The sequence below is a fragment of the Cinclus cinclus genome, chromosome 1, assembly GCF_963662255.1.
Source record: "Cinclus cinclus chromosome 1, bCinCin1.1, whole genome shotgun sequence".
In the NCBI taxonomy this organism is placed as follows: Eukaryota; Metazoa; Chordata; class Aves; order Passeriformes; family Cinclidae; genus Cinclus; species Cinclus cinclus.
In genome coordinates this window covers 91834898-91859342 of record NC_085046.1, presented here as the reverse complement: position 1 = coordinate 91859342, position 24445 = coordinate 91834898, and the positions used below count along the sequence as shown (strand labels likewise).

General features: G+C 38.8%; 1 protein-coding gene across 1 annotated transcript in view; it reads left to right on the top strand.

The window, feature by feature from the left end:
• The window catches only part of INVS (inversin), an 84774-nt gene that overhangs the window by 6354 nt on the left and 53975 nt on the right, over nucleotides 1-24445 (top strand). The gene's annotated exons all lie outside the window — the stretch shown is intronic.

The following is a 24445-nucleotide window of genomic DNA, read 5'->3' as shown; positions in this document are numbered from 1 at the left end:
TCACTCCCCTGCGGAGGAGTTCGGCGAGGGAAGAATGCAATCAATCAATATGATTGGTAGAGCATTGTTCACTTTATTAAAGCTAGCAGTAACATTTATACATTTTGCATACTTGCTTAATTACACTTGACATATGCTTATTAGTTCTTCTTGTGTGTTTCCCTTACATGATTGGCTTCAGCAAGTGTGAGATAGTTACACCCTCTACTTTCCTAACAGTGTCTTTGTTCACAGGCTTCTATCCGCTACTCCCTAGACCGCTATCCGCTACTCCCTAGACTTCTGTCTTATTGTTTTATAACTCCTGCCTCAAGGACGTGCTGACTTGCTGTGTCTACATGCCTCTCAGCACTTCTCCTCTGACCACAGGGCCTCGGTCGAGCCATGTCCGAGTTCTGCTAACCAACCATCTTGCTTCCCCCTTTTTTTTTTGTACAATAAAAGTGCGATTTGTAACCGATTCCGCTATCTTGTACATTCTGCGTTGTACACATTGCAAAATGCGTGGAATAAACATAAGGCATACTACTACAACTATAACTATGATAATAAGGTGTTGTAACAAGGAGGTTAACCATGGCCCTAAATGCAATGATTTCAACCAATCAGTTAATCCCAACCCTGAATTTTGTTGCAAGTGGTTAGTAAGTTGCTGCAGTTTTGACAATTGTGCATGTATAGAAACAGAATGATCAGACAAATTCATAGAACACATGCCCTCAAATTCTTTACAACCATGCCCCTGAGCCAATAGCAAAAAATCTATGGCTGCCCGATTTTGCAGGGTGGCCTGGCGTACCAAGTCTACATCTGTCAATAGTTGTGACAGGGTTAATGAGGTGGCGTTGGTCTGTTTTGCCAACCAGCATCCTAACCTGTTGAGTTGTGCCAAGGCACCTGCACTTGCTACTCCTGGGGTCAAAAAGGATGCTGCTATTATTTGTTCTGGGGACCAAAATTTGACATTATCTTTGCATTTGGAATCAAAGGCATGTGCCAATCGCTTAGAGCGATGGTGTTGCCAATACACCTGCAAAATCATGGACAGGTTGGGTGTAAGTAAAGTAAGCCTTCCCAAGGTACATGGACCCCCTCTCAATTGTGACGGTATTCCTGCCCATGCCCTATCTCCACATATGAGAAACATACCAGGTGGCAATTGTACGGGGTTATTTGTTGAAACAGACAGGATGGGACTGGTATAATTGCACCATTTAGTGGCATTTCTGTATACAGGGAGGGAAGAGTTAACCAAAACAGTATGATTGGTTGCAGGATTGCGTAAGCGAATACTACGATAATTAAAGTACAAGCACGCATCAGCTTGGACTGATCCCAATAACTCCAATTCCTGGGGCTCTAATGATGCTACTCCCAGGTAAGGAATCCACTGATCCCAGTTGTCTACCGTTATCCGCAGATCACTGGTAGCACAAGTGGGGATGCTAGGGGGACAGGGCCATTTATCAAGAGGCAACCCAACCAGGCAGGTGGAGAAAGGGTTGCTTGGAGAGGACAATGACAAACAAATTGCATCTTGCCGTTTTGTTTGCCAGTGTTACCCATATGTTGGTTTGTGGCTGAGCCGGGAGCCAGGAGTGTACACTAAGTGTACATAGCGTCAGAAGGCCCAGCCCTAAACTGAGGCCACTGGTGCCTCCGCACCGCGTCGTCCCAGTCTTGTTCAAGGACAGTAAGGTGTCGTGATATGTTAACGCCTTTAGCCCAAAGGAAACGTATGGCTATTGTACTGTGGTACCACTCAATGCTTTGCGTGGCCTGTAATAACAGCCAGCGGACCAACAGTTGGTACCTGTTATCGCGGTTATCAAAGATAAGTCCAGCAGCCCTTAAGGAGTGCTCCTCCATTTTCTCTTGCGCGGCTCTGTTCCAAGATGCTCGATTGATTGCTCGCCTACATATTGTACACACAGGTTGCCACAGCTGTGGTTGATGTACCCACACCCAGTGCAAACACTTGCCGCACCTCATAAGAACCCAAGCTTTGTCCCCACAACCCCCGTTACAACTCCAGCACCACTTCCTAGCAAGTCCAATTGGGTTACAAACTTTCTCTGGCTCTCGATGGGCAAGAGTCTCTAGTTGCCTTAAATCTGTCCAGCTTATTTTCTTTTTTAGCAAGTCCTGAAGATGTAGCACGAAAGGCTGGACAGCGAGAAAGTCTCTCAACCTTTCTCATTCTTCATGTGTCTCCAGCGGAGCAATCTGTAGCTGACGTTGTCTGGGAAGAGATGTCATCTGTGATCGGCTGGCTCCATTTGCTGGGTACCCAGAGAGGTCCTGTTGGGATAATAACACAGACATAACCTCTACCCATATATTGTACCTCTGCTGGGCCTTGCCATAGTCCGGTTTTTGGGTCACGGTACATGACCCGCAGGGGGGCACATGTAGGACTTTGTCCTACCCTTCAGCTGTGAACAACAACAGGTGGTTCAGCATGATTACCCACTATATACAAGTAATTTAAAACAAACAACGTTTTAGCAAGCAACGTAAAGGCAAAGCGTTGTGTATCCTGCTGATGCAGAGCAATAGTAAAGAAACAGTCCTTTAAGCCCACAATCAATACTGACCATTTTTGTGGGATCATAGCTGGATTGGGAAGTCCAGGTTGTAAAGCTCCCATGGGTTGCATTTGGGCATTTACAGCACAGAGATCGTGAAGCAGTCTATATTTCCCAGATTTCTTCTTTATAACAAAAATAGGTGTATTCCACGGGCTTGTAGACGGCTGCACATGTCCTTGCTGCAGTTGTTCATTGACCAAGACATGGGCTTGCTGGAGGCTTTCCCTTTTTAGCGGCCACTGCTCAACCCAGACAGGGGTGTCTGTTAACCGTGTTAGTTGGATTGGGAAAGCCCAAGTAGTGGCTGCCATTAAAAAGGGCCGTTAGCCATATGTAGCGTCAGACACATCTGGGAAAGAACATCTCTGCCAATCAATGCCTGTACTCCAATTGGTAGGTCCACTACTGTCACTACTGCAGAGACAGTGACTTGTTCAGTGGTTATCGATAAAACAGCCTGACTCCTCTGGACTCTACCACCCGCTCCTCCGACTCCCTCTACTGCCTCTGCCTGGCTTTGCAGGGGTCAATTGGGTAGCCAGCAGTGTCAGGATATAATTGTAATGTCCGCACCCGTATCCACCATGTAGCACTCTGAGGTGCTTCCTATCCAGCCCTTGCTGGAGAATAGCCTCAACAAGTGGGCGCTGGTCCATTGTAAGAGTAAGTAACGCCAGTCCACCCCTTGACCCGAACCCACCAGTTCCTCGTAAAGGACCGCTGGCTTCCTGCACGAGTTGTTGTTGCGGGACCAGTTGGGCAATGTGGCTTCCTGCGGGAGTACTCATGGGTGGAAACCATGTATAAGACATAACCATTATTTTGCCTGTATAGTCCGCATCCATAACCCCTGGTTCAACAGAAAGTCCCTTAAGGGTTGCAGATGACCGTCCCAATAAGAGGCCTCCATAAGCCTGTCCATTAATAACCAAAGGTCCTTGAACACCAGTAGGAATCTTAACCGTCTTACTGTCCTTTGATATTATGTCTATTGCGGCTGCCAGGTACAAGCCAAGGCTGCCTCTTGTTGCTGGACGTAGGCTGCTGGCTGGAAAGAGGGTGCACTGGCTGGTGGTACTCGGGAGGTCTGGGCCACCATTGGTGTCTTTGTGCCGCGTCCCTACGCGCTCTTGGACCCGTTTCCCGACCTGCGTCTACAGGCATCCATCGAGTGATTGTCAAGCTGGCAATTCTGGCACCACACTTGACCTGCCCGGCAGTCCTTTCGAATGTGTCCATGCTGTCCACACCGAAAGCATTTTACAGAGGTCCGGGGCTTGGCTCTACGATTGTTGGTCGCCCTTAGTAGTGCTAGCGCGGCAGCAGCAAAAGCTTGGTTTTGGGACTGCCCTTCTTTCACTGTCACCGTGAGGTTATTAACTGCTTCTACCAACATAGCTTGTGTGCCCTGCGGGATATTACTCATTCGCTCTAACAATTCTACTACCTCCCAATTACCATGAAGGGTAGCTATAACTGACTTCACTCTTGAATTGCTATTCTGCATTACACACTCTTTCAGCAGTGCTCCCTGCATATAAAGGGGAACCCCTGCTCTTTCAATTGCGGCCATGACCTTATCAATAAAGGTGGCAAGCGATTCCTGCATTCCTTGTTTTAAACTCATATATGATGGCATAGCCCCTCGTTCTGGTCTCACTCTCTCAAATGCGATTCTAGCCAGCCGCATTGCCTCCTTTAATTTGTCAGGCCCCAGCTGCTTGCATTTCGGATGTGGCAAATTGACCAACTCCCAGCAGTTGTTCCATTGTGACTCCCTGGAGTGGATCCCCTTGTCCTCTCTGCACGCTAGCTGATTCTTGGCAAAGAGCTTGCCAGTGAGCCTGCCACAGCATGATATGCGACTGTGACATAATCATTTTAAAAATGTTTTTTATATCTTCCTGGAGTAACAATCCTGATCCCCATATATAGTTAAGCACTTGTTTAGTTGGCTCCCCATGCATTCCCGATTCATTTGCCGTATTTCGCAATTGCATAAGCAATTTCCAGTATAATGGTGCTATCTGTGCTTGTAACCCACTGCCTGCAAGAGGTGTAAAAATGACCGGGAATGCTTGTACTCCAGCCCTGGATTCCTGCCATGTAGAGACTAAATCCCATTCTCCTGCTGCCAGGGCCTCCCCCATAATCTTTTGCCAGTCCACTCTGCCCCTGATCTTGTTGTGAGCACCCGAGTTATTATTATCATCTGGGTGATACTGTGCAGCCTCCTCCTCCAAGGTGGATTCATCCTCCGGGGGGAATTCTCCCCCCAGAGATGGCCACGTTGGAGCAGAGGGAGAAGCTCCGGTCTGTGATTTTGGCAGTATTGTTATCATGTTCGTAGCGGGCGCCAGACGGAAATTCTCCTTTCCTATGGCAAGTTTCCCTGTGTCAACCGGTAGGCTTCGCCCTTCTAAATGTGCTGAAGCAACAGCTGCAATCCTTTTTTCTGCTTTATATGCTTTCAAGCAATTAATTATGGCCCGCCACGGACAAGAAAGCTTTTTTGCTAACTTATCCTCATCAATAACTGCCCAATACAGGAAATCTCCTAACTCCCTCCAAGCCTCAAACTTAAACACTTCCTCGAGGTCCTTAAGAAACCCTTTCTCTATTGCATAGTCTAACAATGGTGTTAATTCCTTTATTAAGTCAGTATCTGTCAATTTTCGCTTTTCAAGAAAGTACTTAAAGCATAAGCTGCCTGTCTATCCATATTAGCCCACCATATACTATATCAAGAAAGGGCAGTCCCTTATAACCCAGCTCAGTGTGCGCGCATGCAGCCTTGTGTAGACGGCTTAATCGGGACAGGGAGCTCTCCTCTGTAGGGTCAGCCCAGGCACGGACCCACTGCATATGCCTGCGTACAGTGGTCTTCTGCCCTCCGAGCGCTGCTTCTTGGTGCTTGCCCACTTGCTTACCTCCCATGGTGGGTCGAATCAAAGGTCCCTGTTGGGGCGCCACTTGTGGAGGAGTTCGGCGAGGGAAGAATGCAATCAATCAATATGATTGGTAGAGCATTGTTCACTTTATTAAAGCTAGCAGTAACATTTATACATTTTGCATACTTGCTTAATTACACTTGACATATGCTTATTAGTTCTTCTTGTGTGTTTCCCTTACATGATTGGCTTCAGCAAGTGTGAGATAGTTACACCCTCTATTTTCCTAACAGTGTCTTTGTTCACAGGCTTCTATCCGCTACTCCCTAGACCGCTATCCGCTACTCCCTAGACTTCTGTCTTATTGTTTTATAACTCCTGCCTCAAGGACGTGCTGACTTGCTGTGTCTACATGCCTCTCAGCACTTCTCCTCTGACCACAGGGCCTCGGTCGAGCCATGTCCGAGTTCTGCTAACCAACCATCTTGCTTCCCCTCCTCAGCTGGACAGGGAAGAAAAAATATAACAGAAAGCTCATGGGCTGAGATAAGGGTAGGGACAGATCCCTCACCAGCTCCCGGCACAGGCAAAACAGACTCGACTTGGGGAAATTAGTTTAATTTATTACTAGTCGAATCAGAGTAGCACAATGGGAAATAAACCCAAACCTTAAAATCATCTTCCCTACACCCTTCTTCCTGGGTTTAACTTGACTACTAAATTCTTTACCTTACCCTGCAGCCAGTGGTGCAGGGGGATGCTGTCAGTTCATTACTGTCTGTTTTTCCTTCTACAATATCAGTCTATTGTAATGTCCAGTTATATTGTCCCACTGAAGAAGTGCTAAAGGTAGTATTCAACAATAAAATAAAAGGTAATTGAAAGTATAACTTCGGAGCTGCAAGAGATTTTGAGTGTGGTTAGGCCTGGGGGAAGTATCTACAATCTCTCCACAGGAGACTAAGCAGGCTGCTAATGGAGGGTGGGGGGGAGGGGGGAGTGGCTTTGGCTGCTGACCAAGACATTTGAGGTCATAAACTGTGAAAAAGACTCCACAGAGAAGATTAGAAATTCAAACTGAATGCAACAGCATTTTATTTACTATTTTGGTTTTTGCAGTATGTTTAAAACCATAACTGCTCAAAAATTAACACTTCTTTTGCCTGCGTTAGCTGTCTTTTGATACCAGTTAGAGCACCTGCCATGATTTTCATAGCAAACCATTTCCTTATATATCTTGCCACCTATTCATAATTGTTCACATTTTTCAGATGTTTTAATACGATCTGCAGTTTTTTATTATTTTATTTTAATTAGGTTTACATAAAGGTAGCTATAGTATGGTCATTGGTATTCAGTAAGGAGCAGTTAAATAGAAAACCATCTTGGGAAGACTATAATAAGGTGATATTCTCCAGGTACCTTTGCATGGGAGTCCATAGAGACTGTGTGGTCTGTGTTACTGCATCCCTTACAGGGAAATAAAGTGTTGTAGTTGACTTGAAATAGGCTAATTCAACTGCTTGGTTACATAACATTACACTCTGATGAAAATAATTCAGTCATCATCATAACCTTATTTCCAGGATTAATTTTTCTAAGGGACCAACCAGCTTACTGTGAATGTGGTTTCAAAGACAGGTATTTCAGAAAATCCGCAATGTCAGAGACTTAAAAAATTGCTGTAACATACTTTACTTGCCTGGTATTCATACAGGCATTCAGATTTTATGATGTGATAGACACATGAACATTTTTAACCATATTAAAAACTTAATTTTAAAAATTATGTTTTTCCCAGATTTTAAAAATACAATTTAGCATATTAAAACAATATAAATTCTTGTCTAAATCTTTGTCTAAATGTTCATGTTGTGGATATTTGTATTATAGCAATTCAAGGCAAGAGAGATTTTGCCTTGGCAAAATATCCTCTAACTGCATGTGCTCTCCATTTCCTTCATGCTTTGCTTCAATGCTGAAAGTGCAGATTGTAACATGGGCTACTTGGACCATCTTAAATGTGTTTTCAGTTGACAATGCAGATGAAAAGGAGGGTAAAACAGCATGAGATTAAGATTGTAGCTGTAGATTTTATGTAGTCACACAATTACTGTGTAATGTGCTAGATAGATGCAATTCACCCCATAGCAAAAAGTGGCCAGGAAACAGCCCTTGCAACTGCTTTTTATTTGCCTGACTTAATTTTCCTTTCTGTGTCTTCTGAACAGTTACTTGCTATTGGTGTCAGCTTATGAAATTAACATTTCATGTGTGTAAAATATTGTCTGTAGTCTTTCCATATTAACATTTTAAGATCTACATTTCTGTCATCAGTGTCTTCTGAAAAACGCATAAAATTAAAATTCAAAACAGCTTAATGTTTCATGCAGTTTTGTCTGTTGATATAATGTTTTGCATTCTGCTGATTTCTTGCTGATGCTTCTGGTTTATATTCTAATTTTTTTTCCCAAAAATAAAAATTCTCAATATAGTTGCCTTTCAGATAGAAAAAGAAACATGCTGTGAGATCATCAGTTTCCAAAGTTGTTTAGCCCATGTTGGTTCATCATGAATATACATATTTACCAGGGCCACTGTATGTTTTTTGTTGTCTTCAAGCTTGTGAGTCAGTAGCTGTCCTGTGGTTTATCAAAAAGAGATTCACATAACTTTAAAATCCCCATTAATTTGTAGTCACAAGTGCAAGCTGTTTAGAACAGCAGTGCTTGGAGATTCAGATTTCTAAATTGTACTTGTGTTGATTCTAGTTTTCCTTTCCTTTGGAGAGAGAAGCCAAGATTTACAGTCCTTTACATGCAACCTGTGAAGAGGTAGCAAAGAAAAGACACTTCTTTCTACACTGATGCTAAGTAAAGCAGATGGAGGTAAAATGAAATAAGGTTTCCTGAGTCAGAACCTTCCTCTCTGAGTACCAGGATTACTTTTGCTGCTCTTTGCTGTCTCTTTGAAGGGCTTTTGGGATACCTTGCTCATCAGTTCACAGCAGACAGACATTCTGAGGGTTAGAGTTTGTTTGAGACTCCTTAAGTCATCATTCTACAGTCTGCCTTTATGTGTCCCTTTGCACTTGTTCCTCTGAAACAGTCTTGCAGTGATTTGACAAAAAATGGTCTCTGCTGCTTTCCTTTGGGAACCACAGAACTTTCTCAGAGGCAAAGAGTTTGTGAGAAAATGTTCTTCTAATGCCAAACAGAAGCAGTGATTTAGCCATCTCAGACTGAAGAGACCTGAATGTCTTCATTCATGTGTTTGGATTCAAGATGGTGTCTCTCCCATTAGTAATCTTGCTTATCATAAAAACAGTTGGTTTTGTTCTCTGCTGGATGAGATGAAACTGTTCCCATATTTCTGTCTGGAGATTTTAGTGTAATAGAACTGCCAGTTCATGTCTTTCAGTTGTAGTAAAATTTCTTGTAGGTTTTTTAATCCCTATAATAGAACAAACACTCAGAAGTGTGGCATTGACCTGTGTTCAGTCATAAATCATCAGTATTCAGTAAAATGAATTAGGACTTCAGTAGCTTTTCTTCCCTAGGGTGGATTTCTGGTTGGATAGGACTTTAATGAACAGCTATAAGACATCATGCCATTAACACTTGCATAACTAGCTTCTGACTCATCCTGTGTGAGTTGCAAACCTGGCTGTACTGGGTGAGTGTGTGTATGCATGTGCATATGTACACAACAGCTCTACATTGTATTTTATTCTTAACACCCACCTCTCTGCAAGTTTTATGCTTCCAGCTATTGCCTGCAGAATAGGAGACAGCCTATACTTCCATCATGTTTCTCATTACTGTTATATAAAGAGTTCATTCTGTAAAAGCATTTTTTCCAGTTCTTCAAAATGCCAACAAGTCACATCCAGTGTTCAAAATGCAGATTCTTATTTGCTGTTAGTAGAGAGTTCTTCTGAAATTATAGGTAAAGATTTCAGCACTATCCATATAAAACATTAACTGAAGTGATAATTTCACCGTAGTTCCTTAATCCTTTTTCTATTCCTAATGGCACCTCTAAGACCTTTTGAAGTAGTTGCTTTGTTATTTGCAGTTGTGTAGTTGATCTCCCGATATTCTGGTGTACTCCCAGCACCTTTGCTTTGTTTCACGAATGTCCTAGAAGACATCTTTCAGAGCTGTGGTTTGTCAAAATAGCTCTACTTTGATTTGGGTATCAATAAGCAGTACCAAAATTTTTGCACTTGATATAAAAGCAGTTCATAGTCTCTACCAAAACTATTTCTGATAGCATACCTAGGTAGACTGGCCAGTGCTCTTATGTGAGCTTTGTGTTCCAAGGGTTTCAACACAGGTAAGAAGTGAAGGTGATCTGATTATTTCAGTGCTGTTTTAATAACCAGGCCATATTGACCAGTTAATGAGGAAGCTCATGTCTTGGAACTAAGAGTTGCTGTGTTATCCTGGTCTTGCCATGCTTCATTCAAATGTTTTTTGTCACTGGAGCATGTCTACAAAGCAATAGTTAGGTGGAAAGCTGTCAGGTTCTCATCTGTTCTCATCTCAACAAAAGATTCCTATAATCCCTCTGTCTCAGACTTCACTAGTGACATTCTGGACTATTTACAAGAAGCAAAGCTTAGTTCCCTTACTACCCTTGTCACCTTTCTAAGGCTAAGCATTCTCACACCTTTCTTTGCAGAAAGTTCCTGAAATTAATATGGCAAGATGAGAATTTTCGGCTGTACTAACAGAAACACTAATGCTTTTTGAAAAACACCTGTGGTTATATATTGGTATGACAACCTTGGATGACTGGGTGCTAATAATTTTTTTCTTAATAGTTAGTCTTCTGTTTAGTGATGGGCATCCTTTGTATTACAGCTTTTAACTTTTATACATCTGTTGGTCTGAAAAAGATTTTTAGTTTGAATAAAGAGATAGTTTAACTTTATGTGTGCTTAAATATAAGTATATCTTTCAATGGAAAATAATACAATGCAATGTGAGAGGATGGGCTGAAAATAATCTAGTGTAACTCAAAAATTATATTGCAGACATCTACATATAAGGTAGTTGTGTAGATAACTTCAAAGTCATGTACTTGAGGGTGCAGTCATTCACCCTAAAGTGAGATGAGTACTCTAGGGCTCACTGACTAGCTGATTGTTTCTTTTAGGCTTCTGTCTGATGCAGGTTTTCATGTCGTCAGTGTTGTAATTGTGACTAATTAATCTCACCCAAAGCATACATTTTTTTAGCAACTCATATTCCGATTGTGCTTGCTACGATCTTTCATAGTATCTGTCTTTTTTTTCATCAGGCTTATGATGGCTATGATTCAGTCTTTGTAGTCAGAAGGCAACATAAATTACTTGGTGGTTTTCCTTTTGGATTTTATTCTGTTCCACTCCTTTGGTCTCTGTTTTCAAATGGATAGGTCTCACAGGCAATTTTGAAAGGGTGCACACACCTTAAAAAATAAGAAAAAGGGGGAGGTCAAGTCATTAACTTAATAACATTTAAATTAAAAGCAGTCAAAAAACTCCACAAAAATCGAAACCTACCAGAAAATGATACATATTATTGCAAGGTGCACCTGCAAAGATTGCCATGGGAGTTTCAGAGGGTGGTTGTAACTTCCTGAACACGGATGTAATTTACTGGGAACTGAAACTGTGACTGATTGCAACAGAAGTAGAATCATTAGCATAATTTGCCAGTGATTTTGCACGGAGGACTTGTAGTACTGTATGGGAACAGATTATTTAAACTTGTAGAGCTTAGATTATTGTGAAATAAACATGCTGTGGAGACTGGAGTACTGGCATTACTATTATGTAATTTAAAAGGGAAAAATTTTTGCCTCTCTCAAAATTTCTCACAGGGGATGCTCACTTATTAGCAGTCTGTTTACTTAGGGGAGTAATCTACCTGAATTTTTCTGAATACTTTAGGCACAGCCTTTTATGTTCATAGGGATAGAAGAAAAAATTGAAAGTTTTTTGTTGATTTCTAATAATATGCACTTAAAATAATCTATCAGGATGCTTAAATGTCAGAAGGATAGTAATTTGGCTTCAGGAAGATTAATAAAACCCGATTGGGAAAACATTACTTTAGAAGAATTAAATATTGTATAGATTATATTATTTATCTGCTGACAGGGTTGTTGATAAATAACAGTACATCCAGGATGCAGTTAGAATTTCTGTGTAAAGTAGGAGGATGTATTTTAATGGTCTTAGATTTTTCTTAAACTAGAAAAAATGGTTGTTCCTGTATACTCAGCAGTAACAGTAAAGGAAAAGTAAAAAAAGGCAGCCTGTGGCAAGCGTTAGACATGGTAGAAAATTAGAAACATGAGGTAGTCTTTAGTTCACTTATTTTATGAAAATTTATTTCCAAATCTTATATAATGAGTACAGTCAGGTTAGTCCAAGAGCTGCAAAACCAGAATGATTTTTCCCCCTTTCTTGAGAAAATAAAGGCATTTGTATTAAAAACTCTTGAATTAACTTGCCTGGGTGCAAGTTTATACATTTTTCCTTCATTACCTTTTCCAAGATGTATCTCCTGGAGCTGTAGTCTCTCAGATCTTTCGTAAGGCTTTATTTGATCTGCATAAAAGAGCACATGTGCTTCTAGCTTTCTTTCCCAATCTGTGTAATGAAAATAAATTATCATGTCAGGAACAGTGGTGTCCAGCTAATGTTCTTATATTCCTCAGGCCAACAACCTTTTATGATGTTCCTCCTTAAGTGAGAGCCCATAACAAATAATATTAATTCTATGCATGTAGGTTCACTAAATGTGAATGAGCTTTACATTCATTCTGCGATTTTTTTCACATGAACATACAACTTGATTAAAGGTGAGAAATCTGAACACACCAGGATGTGAAACACGAGTGTTTGCTGACCTGCCAGAAGAGGTGATTTTTTTTAACATGTGGGACTGTAGTTTCTTCTGTGATTAGTTAAGCCACAGACAATAACCATGATACAGATGTTTTCTCTACTTTCCTGAACAATGAGTTCTCTCTAGTGAATGCAGCCTGAAGTTGCTCAAGGGTGGAAGGCAGAGTTGTTCCTCTTGTGTGATTTGTGTGTGATATACTACAGATAAGCTGTCCTAGATGCCAAGGGACTGGTAACATCCATGGCCTTCCCCTGACCCCTTTTCACAGCTGTAGAACTGCTCACTGGGCAGTGAGTTGACAGAAAATGAGCTCTACAAAAGAACAATTAATTTTCTGCCTATTTAACACAAATGCTTTTTGCTATTGGTTGTTTTGATACTACCATTGATCTGTGCTGCAAGCCCTATCGAAATGGTTAAAAATAGCTACAGGAAAAAATTAAGAGGAGAAAACTCACATTGTTACAGAGATCTGATTCCCAGTATACTTCCCAAGAAAGTTATGCTGTCACTGCTGAGAATGAACAATAAAACAGAGACTTTGCAAGGCTGAAATTTCTTAAATGAACACTGACATAATGAGAAATATTCTCAAAACCATAGGTAAGAATTGTAGAGTCCCATTTGAGCTCAGGAAGTATGGGAACCCTTTTGAAATTGGTGGTTTCTCTGTGTGTGATAAATTGCAACTGTGACTCTCCTTCAGGATCTTGTATGTCGCTCCTAATTCTGCTTTTGACTGTTCTTTAGATATCATTAACAGTTCCATTTGCTTCTGCTGTGTCTTGATTCAGAGTGAAATTTGGACACTGCTTTGCAAGACTAATATGTGATTCTCATATACTCAGGCAGTGCATTTTCAGCTTGCACACTTTGTCACGTCTTGTAAAAAGGCAAGAACATGCACATTATTGTTTCCTCATTAAGTGTTAAGATGCTATAATCATATGGTATCCAGCAATTGTCTGTCTCTACTGTCAAGATGTGGGTTAAAATCCAGCCAGTTCTTTTCTCTGCAGAAGATAAAACTGTGGAAATACTGTTCTACATGTTAGGTTTCAGTTGCACAGCAGATACTAGGGCATCTGAATCTGATTTCTCACTGTTTTGTTTTGCTAGCATGATAGCATATTTTAAGACAGGGTTATGAAAAAATTTACATGCCAAAGTATTCTTTTGACTTGAAGTTCAAGACCAGAATTTCAGACTAGCTGTAAGATCAAACTTGGTCTCTATACAGTCTTCACTGATAAATATGGTATGAATGTCTATTGTCAATGGCACTTGTAGAGTTGATTTTTAAATTATTTTAGGAACAGGTCGTTACTAAACTAACTAACTCTGGTAAAACATGTTTGAAAGTATTGCTTGCAATTTGTAGCTACCTCCCTGACTCTAGCTACTTTCCAGCAGACATTTTACACATCAAAGGAGTTACAGCATGGCTAAACAAAAATCATAGCATCTGTTACTGTCTCTGTTTAGGATTGGATGGTGAAAGGAAACAAAGCTGACTGAGACACTAAAATGAATTATTCTATAAATATCTGATGGATTTGCTCTATAGCCTGCTATAGACAGAATGGTTCTGTCTCCTTCCAGTTGGAATAGCAAAATAGTATTTTCCCCCATTTAGAATAGTAGAACAAAAAGCTCAAGGAGGATAGAGGATGTTTAAGGAGAGGGTTTGCAGTAAGAACACATGTGGAGCATTTACCCCAGAGTAGAGTATATCTTCTTGGAAAGGGATGGACTGACTGTTGTGTGTTCCCTTTGACATCCATTTGAAGTGTTGGTCTCCAGTTGCCTGTTGGCTGGCAGACATTATTGTAGCATCCACATTTTGAAGGATTTTGTTTTAATGTTGAGGTTGCAAACCTAATGTAAGCACTGAAGGAAGAATAAATACATCTAAGGTTTTTGGGAAGATGTGTGGATAAGTTCTTGCTCTGTGTATGGTACATTCAGTATGATTCTCAAGGAGGCACATCTGAAACGCAGCTTGAAAAATAGAGTGGTGTACCATTTCTGATTCTGACTTGTAATAGTGGGAAAGATTCTCAATTATCAAGAATAGTGATCATAAACAAAATTTATAAATAAGGCTTGCAGCAGAAAAGTCACAAGTAATAACAGGTAGACAACTCATTGGGCTAGTTAAGTCTGAATCTTAAAGACATTCACAGATTTTGCTGATGAGATTACGTGTTAAGAGTAGTAATTTTTCCTCACTATTTGGTACCACCTAGTCCTCTAGCATAGCATTGTTGTGGTTTGTTTGTTTGTTTGTTTTTAATAAAAGCAAATTGGGAGAATATGTGATCCATTTCTCTTTAATCAAGGTATATATTAAAAGGATTGAGTCTGCTAAATAAGACAAAACCATAGCAGTGACTATCACCTAGGATAAGCAGGAGGTTTGTAACATACACAGTTAAGGAATTTTTTGGTCCTGAAAACCTGAACAGCTTTCGAGAACACTGTGGACTCACTGTCACCAGCATAGGCATAAATGCCTTTATATGGGTGAGAGTTTGGAAAGTCTTCCCTGGTGTGGAGGGTTGGGCCAGGCCCATTGCACCTCTCTAGGTCTCCTTCACACAGGTGCTTCTGTGGGGTCAGCATTAGGAATTCTGAACTGGTCTCCTTTTGGAAAGGACAGAAGGCTATTAAAAATGTGTAAAATGTAAATTAAAATGTCTCTACTAAATGCTACTCTATGGTATTTGAAAATGACAATGTTTGTCTCCTCTTTGCAGTGGTTTATTTATATTATTTATATTTGTAGTACATTTTAGAGTGGAATAATAATAACTAAAATTTATTCATAGAAGTGTTATATACTGTTTCAAATTTTATTTATAGGTTTGCTTGAGTTTTGTGAAGGCCAACTTACCGAATGTGCTGTAGGTTCAAGTGTTCTTCAGGCAGTTGTAATCATAAGGGATCTGTTATTTACTACTTATTTTAATATCTAAATATTGAAAAAATTAAATATAATGTATTTTGTGCTGTACTGCCCATAATTAGAGTGTTAAATCATCTGTGTCTGGTTGAAATGATTAATAAATACATATTCATCCCCAGGAATATTTTGGAAGCCTAAGAAGTTAAAACAATAAAATAGTACTTTTTTTAAACTAAATAGATCATATCACAGTGTTTAGATTTCTTAAATTAATAATGTGTTGCCCTTGCCCTTCCTTTATCTGTGTAGCCTGCATTTTGAGCAAGAACATTTTCCTCAGTTAAAGTATAATAGCGGATATTCATGTTTAATGTCTTTAACTGAAACGTTAGGTTTAAATTAAGTTTTTGTCTAATTTGTTTTAATAATATTTTTCTCTTATTAAGTACTTTCAGATGTATAGGAATCAGTTAATTCATTTTGGCACGGCAGTATTAATTGCTTTTTAACTGTTTAAATAACTTGTGTATTTTCACTCGCATTATTCTTTTGGTTGCCTGATTTTAACAATATTCCTGTGGTTGTGGTGTTTTATTTTGTTGTATTTTTTAAAATGTTCTCTTCTATTGTTTGCTGTAGCAAACAGCCTCAGTTTAGGGACTGTGCCTCTGAGCTCACTGGTTTTGGATAGTACCGCCCTGAGAATAATAAATGTTTTCAATTTCCCTCAGAGTGATGTGACTTGTGAGGTCCTGTGTCACTAGATACTGAATATTGCCCAAGAAAAAACAACTGAAGCAAATTTATAGTGATAAATTCAAATTATGTAGTCCTGGTTTCTATCACTCTGCTACAAAGAAAAAAAATAGTGTAGATATTAAATGGAGTAATGACTGTAACATCTCTCTGTCATCTAGGACAGTCCTGCGATTCCTTTTTCGGTGTTGCAGATCCTTGCCTCAATGTTTCCCAGCTCCAGCTTGGTTTTCTGGGGTTAATTTTCCCGGAGTGTCTGCCTGGGCTTTCAAAGAGCCCTGTACAAAGGGAGTCAGTACAGCCTAGTGGAGAGCAGAGTCATGAGCATTTGCATCTCTGGAATGTTTTTATTGACAAACGGTAGTCTGCTATTGACATTCTTGTCCCTTGATGATACTTCTATCCTAGCTTATCTTTGCTGGTCAAATGCCTTAATTGTTCTGGCCTTTAATTCAGTCAAAGTTGGTGCAGGAGAGGAAGAGAAAAGAGAACGAACAGGTCTAACAGAGCATCAAGCTTGAGCTGTGAAGCTGCTGGCAACGATCAACCTGTCATAATGTTATGATTTGTTCATTTTTATACCATTTATTAGCCTTTACTTGTTGTGCCATTTGGCCTCCAGGGCAGATAAAGTGCTGTCTAATTTGGTAGGTTTGCTTCTGTCAGAGTGGCCTCGACAGAGAAGGTGTTAGCTGTAGTGACAAATAATCAATAGCTGTCGTTGTCATGAGGAACGTGAGTAGTTGGGCCTTTCATCTGGAGGATTAGAGGTCTAATTGGATTGAGAATAGGGAGGGTGAGCTGTTGGGTAACCCTGTCAGCTATGTTAAGCTGTCAAATGTCAGCCTTCCTGAAAGGAAGAAGGAATGGTTAGCTTTCAGAAACAAGGAAGAAGACATATGAAAGCTTTTTAAAAAGTAATAGATAGAAAAGTAGAATAGGCTAACATACGCTTTAACCCTTTCTTGTTTAATTACATATCTTTCTAGTTAATGAAGATGTGTGGTGTGCACTCTCTCTCTCAGACAGGCAGAATTTGTGGGAAACAGATTTGGCAGCGTTGTACCAGATCAGACTGGTTTTATGTCTTGAGAAAAAGCCAGTTAACTACTCAGATAGGGAATAGAAATGCAAAAGATTATGATATGGGGGAAGAAAATGCCTATCAATTGAAGGAATCACTTAATAGAAGATGTAAGGAAATAAAATATTTTAATATTTTGTTGTAAAGATATGTTCAGTCTGATAATACCAGTATATTTTTTGAGATATGAGCAGTTGTTTCAAAGTTGCTGTAAGTAGAGTAATTATTAAGATCCAGTCCTGCACTGGACTTTAAAATAATCAGTTGAATTTTGTCTGTATTTTCTTACTGTTGCTTTTGATCTTTGCTTTCTGCCTGTTTCTTGGAGAAAGATTTCTGTTGTTCTAAATACAATAAATCCAATGCAAGACCCCTTATGCTGGTAGAACAAATAATTGAATGTCTCAGATGTGCTAATATTTATCTTACCAGAATAAATAATAGGACTGCATTTTAATGAAGGATTTGCTTATAAAATTACTGAAATAGTGGTTTCTTTATTTGTCATCCTATTTTGCCACTTTCTTCAAAGCAAATCTTGACTGTAACCATGCCAGAATTCCCCTTCTCCAAGTAACACATTTGCTTTGAGATCTGTAGTACTTGGCCGTATTTATCTCTATAACGGATCTGGGAATAGCAAGATTTTTAAATGGTGGAATAAAGCTCTTTATTTCGTACCAGCTAATTTAACAAAAGACAGTTTTATATTTTTCTTTTTTTTTTTAATGGACTTGTAGGTATTTCAAAACTCACAGAATTTTTTCTTATGTGTTTGGTCATTTATTCAGAAGTAGTGGTTTTACTATTGGTGTTTCAATTTGGATTGAATCCCCTGCAGCTCCCCTCTCTTCTGCAGCACTTATTGATGGTCATCTGGACTTGCAGCATCGTTTTTACTGGTGGTCTGCTGTAGATACTGGCAAATCCATCCTTAATCTCAGGTTTATCTTCGCAGATTAGTACAGTAGTGGAAGTATTCCAGAGGCAGAAATCTTGAACAGGTTGTCTGTTATCACATTTCAGTGGCATTCTGTGTCAGAAATCATGGGGTTTCTATCCCTTTGAGATTAACTGTCATGCTCTCAAAGACCCATCTTTGTGTGAAAGCCTGAATTCATGTGTGTTGAATAATTTTTGGATTCATAATTACTTATCTGACAGGTACTGCACCTCTGTCATTTATTTTCTGATAATCCAGTTCTTCTGACTTATCTTTCTCTCGTTGTTTCATTGCTTCCCCAACTCGGACTTTATGATCTTGATATTTATTTTTTGAGTCTGAGTAATCTGATTTAAGCACATTTTAACCTTCTGGTGTGAGCTACAGGATGGACAGATGAAGAAACAGATGACATCATAGCCTATTCTCACAGCTTGAAGTGTGCTGAAGGTTGCTGAGCTACAGAAGTATTGTGCTGCTGTGGCCTGGTTGGCTTCAGGGTCCATAATACCCATGAAGCTGACCCAGCATTTCTGCACTGTGATAAAATGAACTTTTTCCTGGTTAATAAAATAAGCCCAGGCCTATTTATCATCTTTTAATTATATATTTAGCCTATTGAAAATATATCCATTCCCCTGAAAGGTTTTGTTTTTTGGTTGTTTTTTTTTTTCAGAGTTCCATATTTTGTTTTATTCATTGTGATAAAAAGAGTGTCATAATTCAGTATCTTAATTTCTAGAGTTTTAGCTAACACTTGGTATGAAAATCCTTACCCAGTATTTTTTCCCAGACAACTTGTCATGGCAGTGATCTGTGGTTTCCCCAGTTTTCCTCCATTTCTTTTCTCCAGCTCAGACATCACTATTGATGATGTTTTCTTTCACTCTTGCTCCAGCAATATCACAGCTATTTTCATTAACCTAATTGATTTATTTTCATCGTACAAACCATTCTCTCCCGTTTTCAAACTTGATGTAATTTTACTTCTCTGTTTTCTATTCCAATTCTTGCTCTGATAACTCTCCTCCTTTCCTCCACTTGGCTTTATATCTTTTGCTACCATGCTTTCAGTGCTTGAAATAATCCAAGGAGCATACTGTCAGGCCCAGAATATATATTGCATTATCATCCTCGTGCCTCTGTTGAGCAGTCTTGCTCCTCAAGCACGTGAAATTTGAATAGGAAATTTCATTAAAATAATGAGAAAAGGAATGTCTCCAGCTGCAGTGATTTTTCTAAAAAATTTTGCAAATATGGTTTAGGTGCAAACCATAGTGGCAGAACATTGAGAACCTCTGCTTGTGTTGTGTTTCTCAGTGAAAAGGAACTAATTCTGCATAGCATATGGAATGATATCTTAAATATCTGTACAGCCAGCTGGGTAGAATGACTTTATTTTCATTTATTGAATTCAGTGCATATTTTTGTGAGTAAAATTTTGAAGAACTTTTGGACTGATGACTCACCTATTGTTACTTTTTCTGATCTTTGCTAAGTCATCTTCCATAACAATAAAATTTCAGGCTACTATCAACAAATAAAATAATTGTATTAATTTTCCAAGACTCTCAGTCACCAAGAGTGAGTAGGTAAAGTGATCCTGTCTTTAAAAAGTCATAAATGAATACACTTAAGTCTGAAAAAGTATCGATGCATAACTTCAATTTGGAGATGATGTTGCAAAGACCAGCTAGAACTGAACAGGATATAAATATGCTCAGCAAAGACAAGTAATTTGTTCAGGCATGAGCTGTGCTTTTTCTATAAGAACTTTATTGATGTTTGGTTCTTTTAAGTTGACTCAATTATCCTGGTTTCGACTGCTGGTTGTCTCCTACATACTGTTATCAAACAGCTGCCCCCTCTCTCTCATTTTGCTTTGTTCAGAGGACACGTGAAAATTCCTTTATCATTTAATCTTGAAAATAAATGGTTGCATTTTAAAAATGGTATTTTTCTTTTTAAACATGGTGTTTACAATACTTGGAGAGTTACACTTCAGATCTGAATGGAATTCATTTTGTTTCACTTATTGTTGTTCCTTGAGAGTGTTTAGCATTGTGGCAACCCTCAGTGCACAAGAGACTTGTCCAGCTCTTCTCCCAGGACATTGATGTCTGCTGTCAAGTCTGTACTTTTAAAAGTACCCTTGCAGACAAAGACATTTCCCTGTTTGAGTGTCCTTTCTAAAACATCATTCTTGCATTAATTGCCCCTCTGCAGCTGACCCCACGACTGATCTTTAATGGTTATGAGAAGAAATGTTGTTGGGACTGAGAAACCACTTACTTGTTTGTGTCCAGATTTGGCACTGATAAATTAAAGCAGGACTTCCACTATTATTAGCTCATCAGTTTGGTTTAGTCCCGTTTCGTGAAGTGTAGGGTGATTTCTGTTGGAATAAGGTGTCTTTTTCCAGCTGTTCTGCAGTAAAAAGGGAAAATATTTGTTTTCACTGATTATAAATGTTATTCTAATTTTAGGTGAATTTGTGTTGTGTTAAACATATCCACATATGCCTCAATACATGAATTACCAGCAATAGATCATTTTGAAACAGGACACCTTTCTACTGAAATCTCCAGGAATCTTCTATCAGGTGTCTGACACATCCTTAATCTGATGCTCAGGCTTGTCATTTGAATCAATAGGATACTAGATAGGATGTCTTCAGCATGCAAGGCTACTGCTATAGGAGGTATTTGAAAAATAAATTTAGATCTTATGGCCAGCCACAAACTCCAGGAGCACTAATCTTTCATTTGTCTCTCTCTTTGTCTGCAAACAGTTGGTTAAATTGTTGATTAAAGAGAATTAAGTGGATCACACCTAAGTCAAAATGGGTATGTATGAAGTGCATAAGCAAATTCTGTTGCTGCCTGAAAAGCAGCAGCTAATGTCAGCATTTCATAAAATACAAAATTAATTTAACTTGCCTCTTAAGAGTCTAAATTTTCTTGTCGCCCTGTAGAGCACTTTGGAACCCCCTTTTCTTACACTTTTTTTACTATTATTATTATTAATATTATTAATGAAGGATTAAGGAAGAATGCTACCAGTTTTTTACTAATGAGAAATAATTTTTGTTTAAATATTAACTGATTTATGTTATGAATATCATGTGTGTGTTCAGCCTTATGATGGGAACATTTAAACGTAGATAGAAATATACACAAAGGATGTGTTTTTTCAACACTGTTATTATGGTGTGGATTTGGAAAGGCTTTGTAACACCAACCTTGAATTGTTATTTTATTTGCCTCTAGTCTGAACAAAGATAAATAAATCTGTACTTTTATTCCTGCTAGGATGCAGTTTGAGTAAATTATGAAGGCTTTGATTTGTTTACCAGTACTGTAAGTAGATTATGGCTTTATTTTAAATATCAAGCATCACTGCAGTGTCTATAGAAACTATAAAATTATGCCATATGTAAAAGTAGCCTCAAGTGTCTGAATAATTATTTAATTTAAGAGTAAACCTACCTTTATTGCTGGTTGTTTTCAATATGGATTGTCTGTCTACTTCTGTAATTGTTCTGGAGGCTTCTCTGTGGCTGGAGACCTTTTCTCATCCAATAGAATTTGATAGGTAGATTTGCAATTATTTCACATAATGGTTTGTTATAGGACTTAATATGTTTGAAATATATTTATAAAATATGTTTGAAATATATTTAAATCACATAAAAGGCAGGTGTTTATTTGCAGATAAAACAGCAGCTAAAATAATAACAAAAACTTCTGTTAAGCTGTGCTCAAAAACGAGTATATATGCAACACTTTCACTTTGCAAGCGTTGTTGCTTCCAGCAGTCTGTAAGGACATGACATGCAAATAGAGAGGTGCAATTAAGAAGTACAAGGCAGTAGTGGCACAATAGTAGTAGTAGTTAGAGTGATGCTTAGTAGTAATGGCAATCAGTTTGCTTCCAGAATGACATAGTACTGCACAAAGGTAGGATAAAAAGACTCGGACTGGACTCATGGCTGTTATTTAGACTTGTTTTCAGGTAGAATTCTGTCACAGATTATACTGTTGATTTGTAACATTTTTATTAGATTTTTAGATTTTTAAAAGTTCCAGGGATATATTTTGTTAGTTTTGTTACGGTGCTCTTAGTTCAAGACAATTCAACTCAAAGCCATTAAAATGAAGAAAATTAATGTAGTAACTATTTTCCAGTACTTGTATTTTTGGGGAGGAGGGAGTCAGTACTTTCTGACAAATTGTTCAAATCACTATTTTTTGAAATACAGTATTTTTTGAAAGCTAAGTGTTTGATTCTTTATGGAGAGTTGGGCAGTGATCCTGTAAATATGGATGATGTGTCTCAGGCTTTGTTGTAAATCCCCAGAGACTGTGTCTTGTGGGCACTTCTGCCTGAGTGACTTCAAAAGAACACTACAGGAAAACAAGTTCAGTAACAGTGGAAGAGATCAACTGGAAATGAGAATGCTAATTGCATTTTCATCCTTGAAGTGCTTTTTACATGAAAGCCACTAATTTTTATAGGTAGACCATAACATTTATTGCTGAAGAGCTGAGAATACTACATAGGAGCAACATGTAGAGGCCATGGATAAATGAGGTCAAAGGCTGTAAGATACAAACACCTATTTTCTTTCAGCCTAGTCTGGGAAACAGTTTTACCTTGGCTTTTACAGCACTGGTCCATTGTCTTCTCTGTTGTGTTCTTTAGCTGTGTGCCAGTTGATAGTTCTGTCTATTCCTATGGAAACCAAGAGAGTAAAGCCAATCTTGCAAGAGGCTTTAGGGAGAATTGCTCTTAGTTGAGACACTGGCTTTCTTTCAGTCAAAATGTCTGACAGTCAGAACTGGCCTCAAGTCGTGCTGATGTTCTCCGCTGATGTATTGCCTAAGATGCTTTGCCAGACAGATGAACGCGTTCAGCTTGAAAACTGGTAAATAAGGTTCTGTTTAGCTGTCTGAGAGATTTTCTCCAGTTGAGTGTTTCACTTTTCAGTCTAGAATGCTGCTAACGAAGTTGCTAAAAGGGTACTTTGCAAGATTAAACCTAGTGTCAAAAATCAGTGATGTTTTTGTCACGGTTGACTTGTAAGGGTTAGCAGAGCATTGCATATTTAAATCCACCAGTGGTTTGTTAGATAGAAGGCATCATCCTTGTCCACACAGAGGTAATATAGAGCTTGCAGATATTTTTTTTTTTCAAACCTAAAGTCCAATGCATGTCTGCTAAGGGTTATGTCTAAAATAATAATTCTAAAGATTTTCTCTTACTTTGATTTTTTCAGTTACGTTGTTAATCAAGGGGTTAACCCTTAGTCAGTGATAACCAGAAAGACAGCCTGATATTTTGATGGTGACTTTGCTAATTTTAACTAGAAACTGGGGTTCTAAGTAGCTATGTTGACTGTTTTTTTCAGGAGCTGTTTAAACAAATTTACTGATATCCAAGGAATGTAAGAATGGTGCAGTCATATACAGTAAAGGGTAGCTTTTGCAGGGCTCATAGCTGTTGTAACTAGGCAATATGAATTCAGTTTCTGTGTATTAGAAAACAAGAAGTTCTAGTATTTCATGCATAGGTAAGATTTCAAAACACAAGGGCTACTTTATAAGTCCAAGTAATTCTTATTTGCAATTAAATTCATATATCTGCTTGCTATCCTCTCTTAGTAGTTTTTCTTCTGAAGAATTCTTGTGAGATTTCTGGCAAGTAGCTGATAATATAAGCATATCAGAATATTCCTTTTGATGTATGGATTTCAGTTGCTTTTGGAACAGTAGTCTGTTCCTGTAGATATCAAATTAGAAGTATGATAGAACAGATTCTATTTTTCTAAGTGCTTAGTTTGTTTCCTGAAAAGCTACTGAAACTGGTAGGTGTTGGTGACAGAAGTGCATATCATTCCAAGTAGTTTCTGACATTCTTAGAATGTGCCTCATCTCAAAGAGACACTGAAAGATGTAACAACCCCTAAAGAAAACATGTGCACAGCCCCTTTCCTTTCCAAAGTTATTAAAATATTTGGGATTTTAAAATTTGTTTATGCTGTACAAAGTTTGTAGGGTGAGGCATCTTCTCTTCAGCTCCTCCTCACTGGAGAGAGGGAGAGCACGTTTGTGTATATAGTGAGATTATCTTCTGTAAGATCAAGTAGATCAAAGAGAGGCTGCTACTCCATGAAGATAAGCAGGTTAAATTCAGTTGCCATTTTTGTTTTAAAGAGAAACCTCATGGATGTATTTATCTTTCAAAGGCTTAGCTAGTGATTAAGGAGTTCAAGGTTTTTGACTTTCACTGCTTCTTGAAGGCATCTGACAGCAGAGAACTGTTCTCAACTTTGGCTTTAGCATCTGTGCTAATCTGTTGGCAAAGA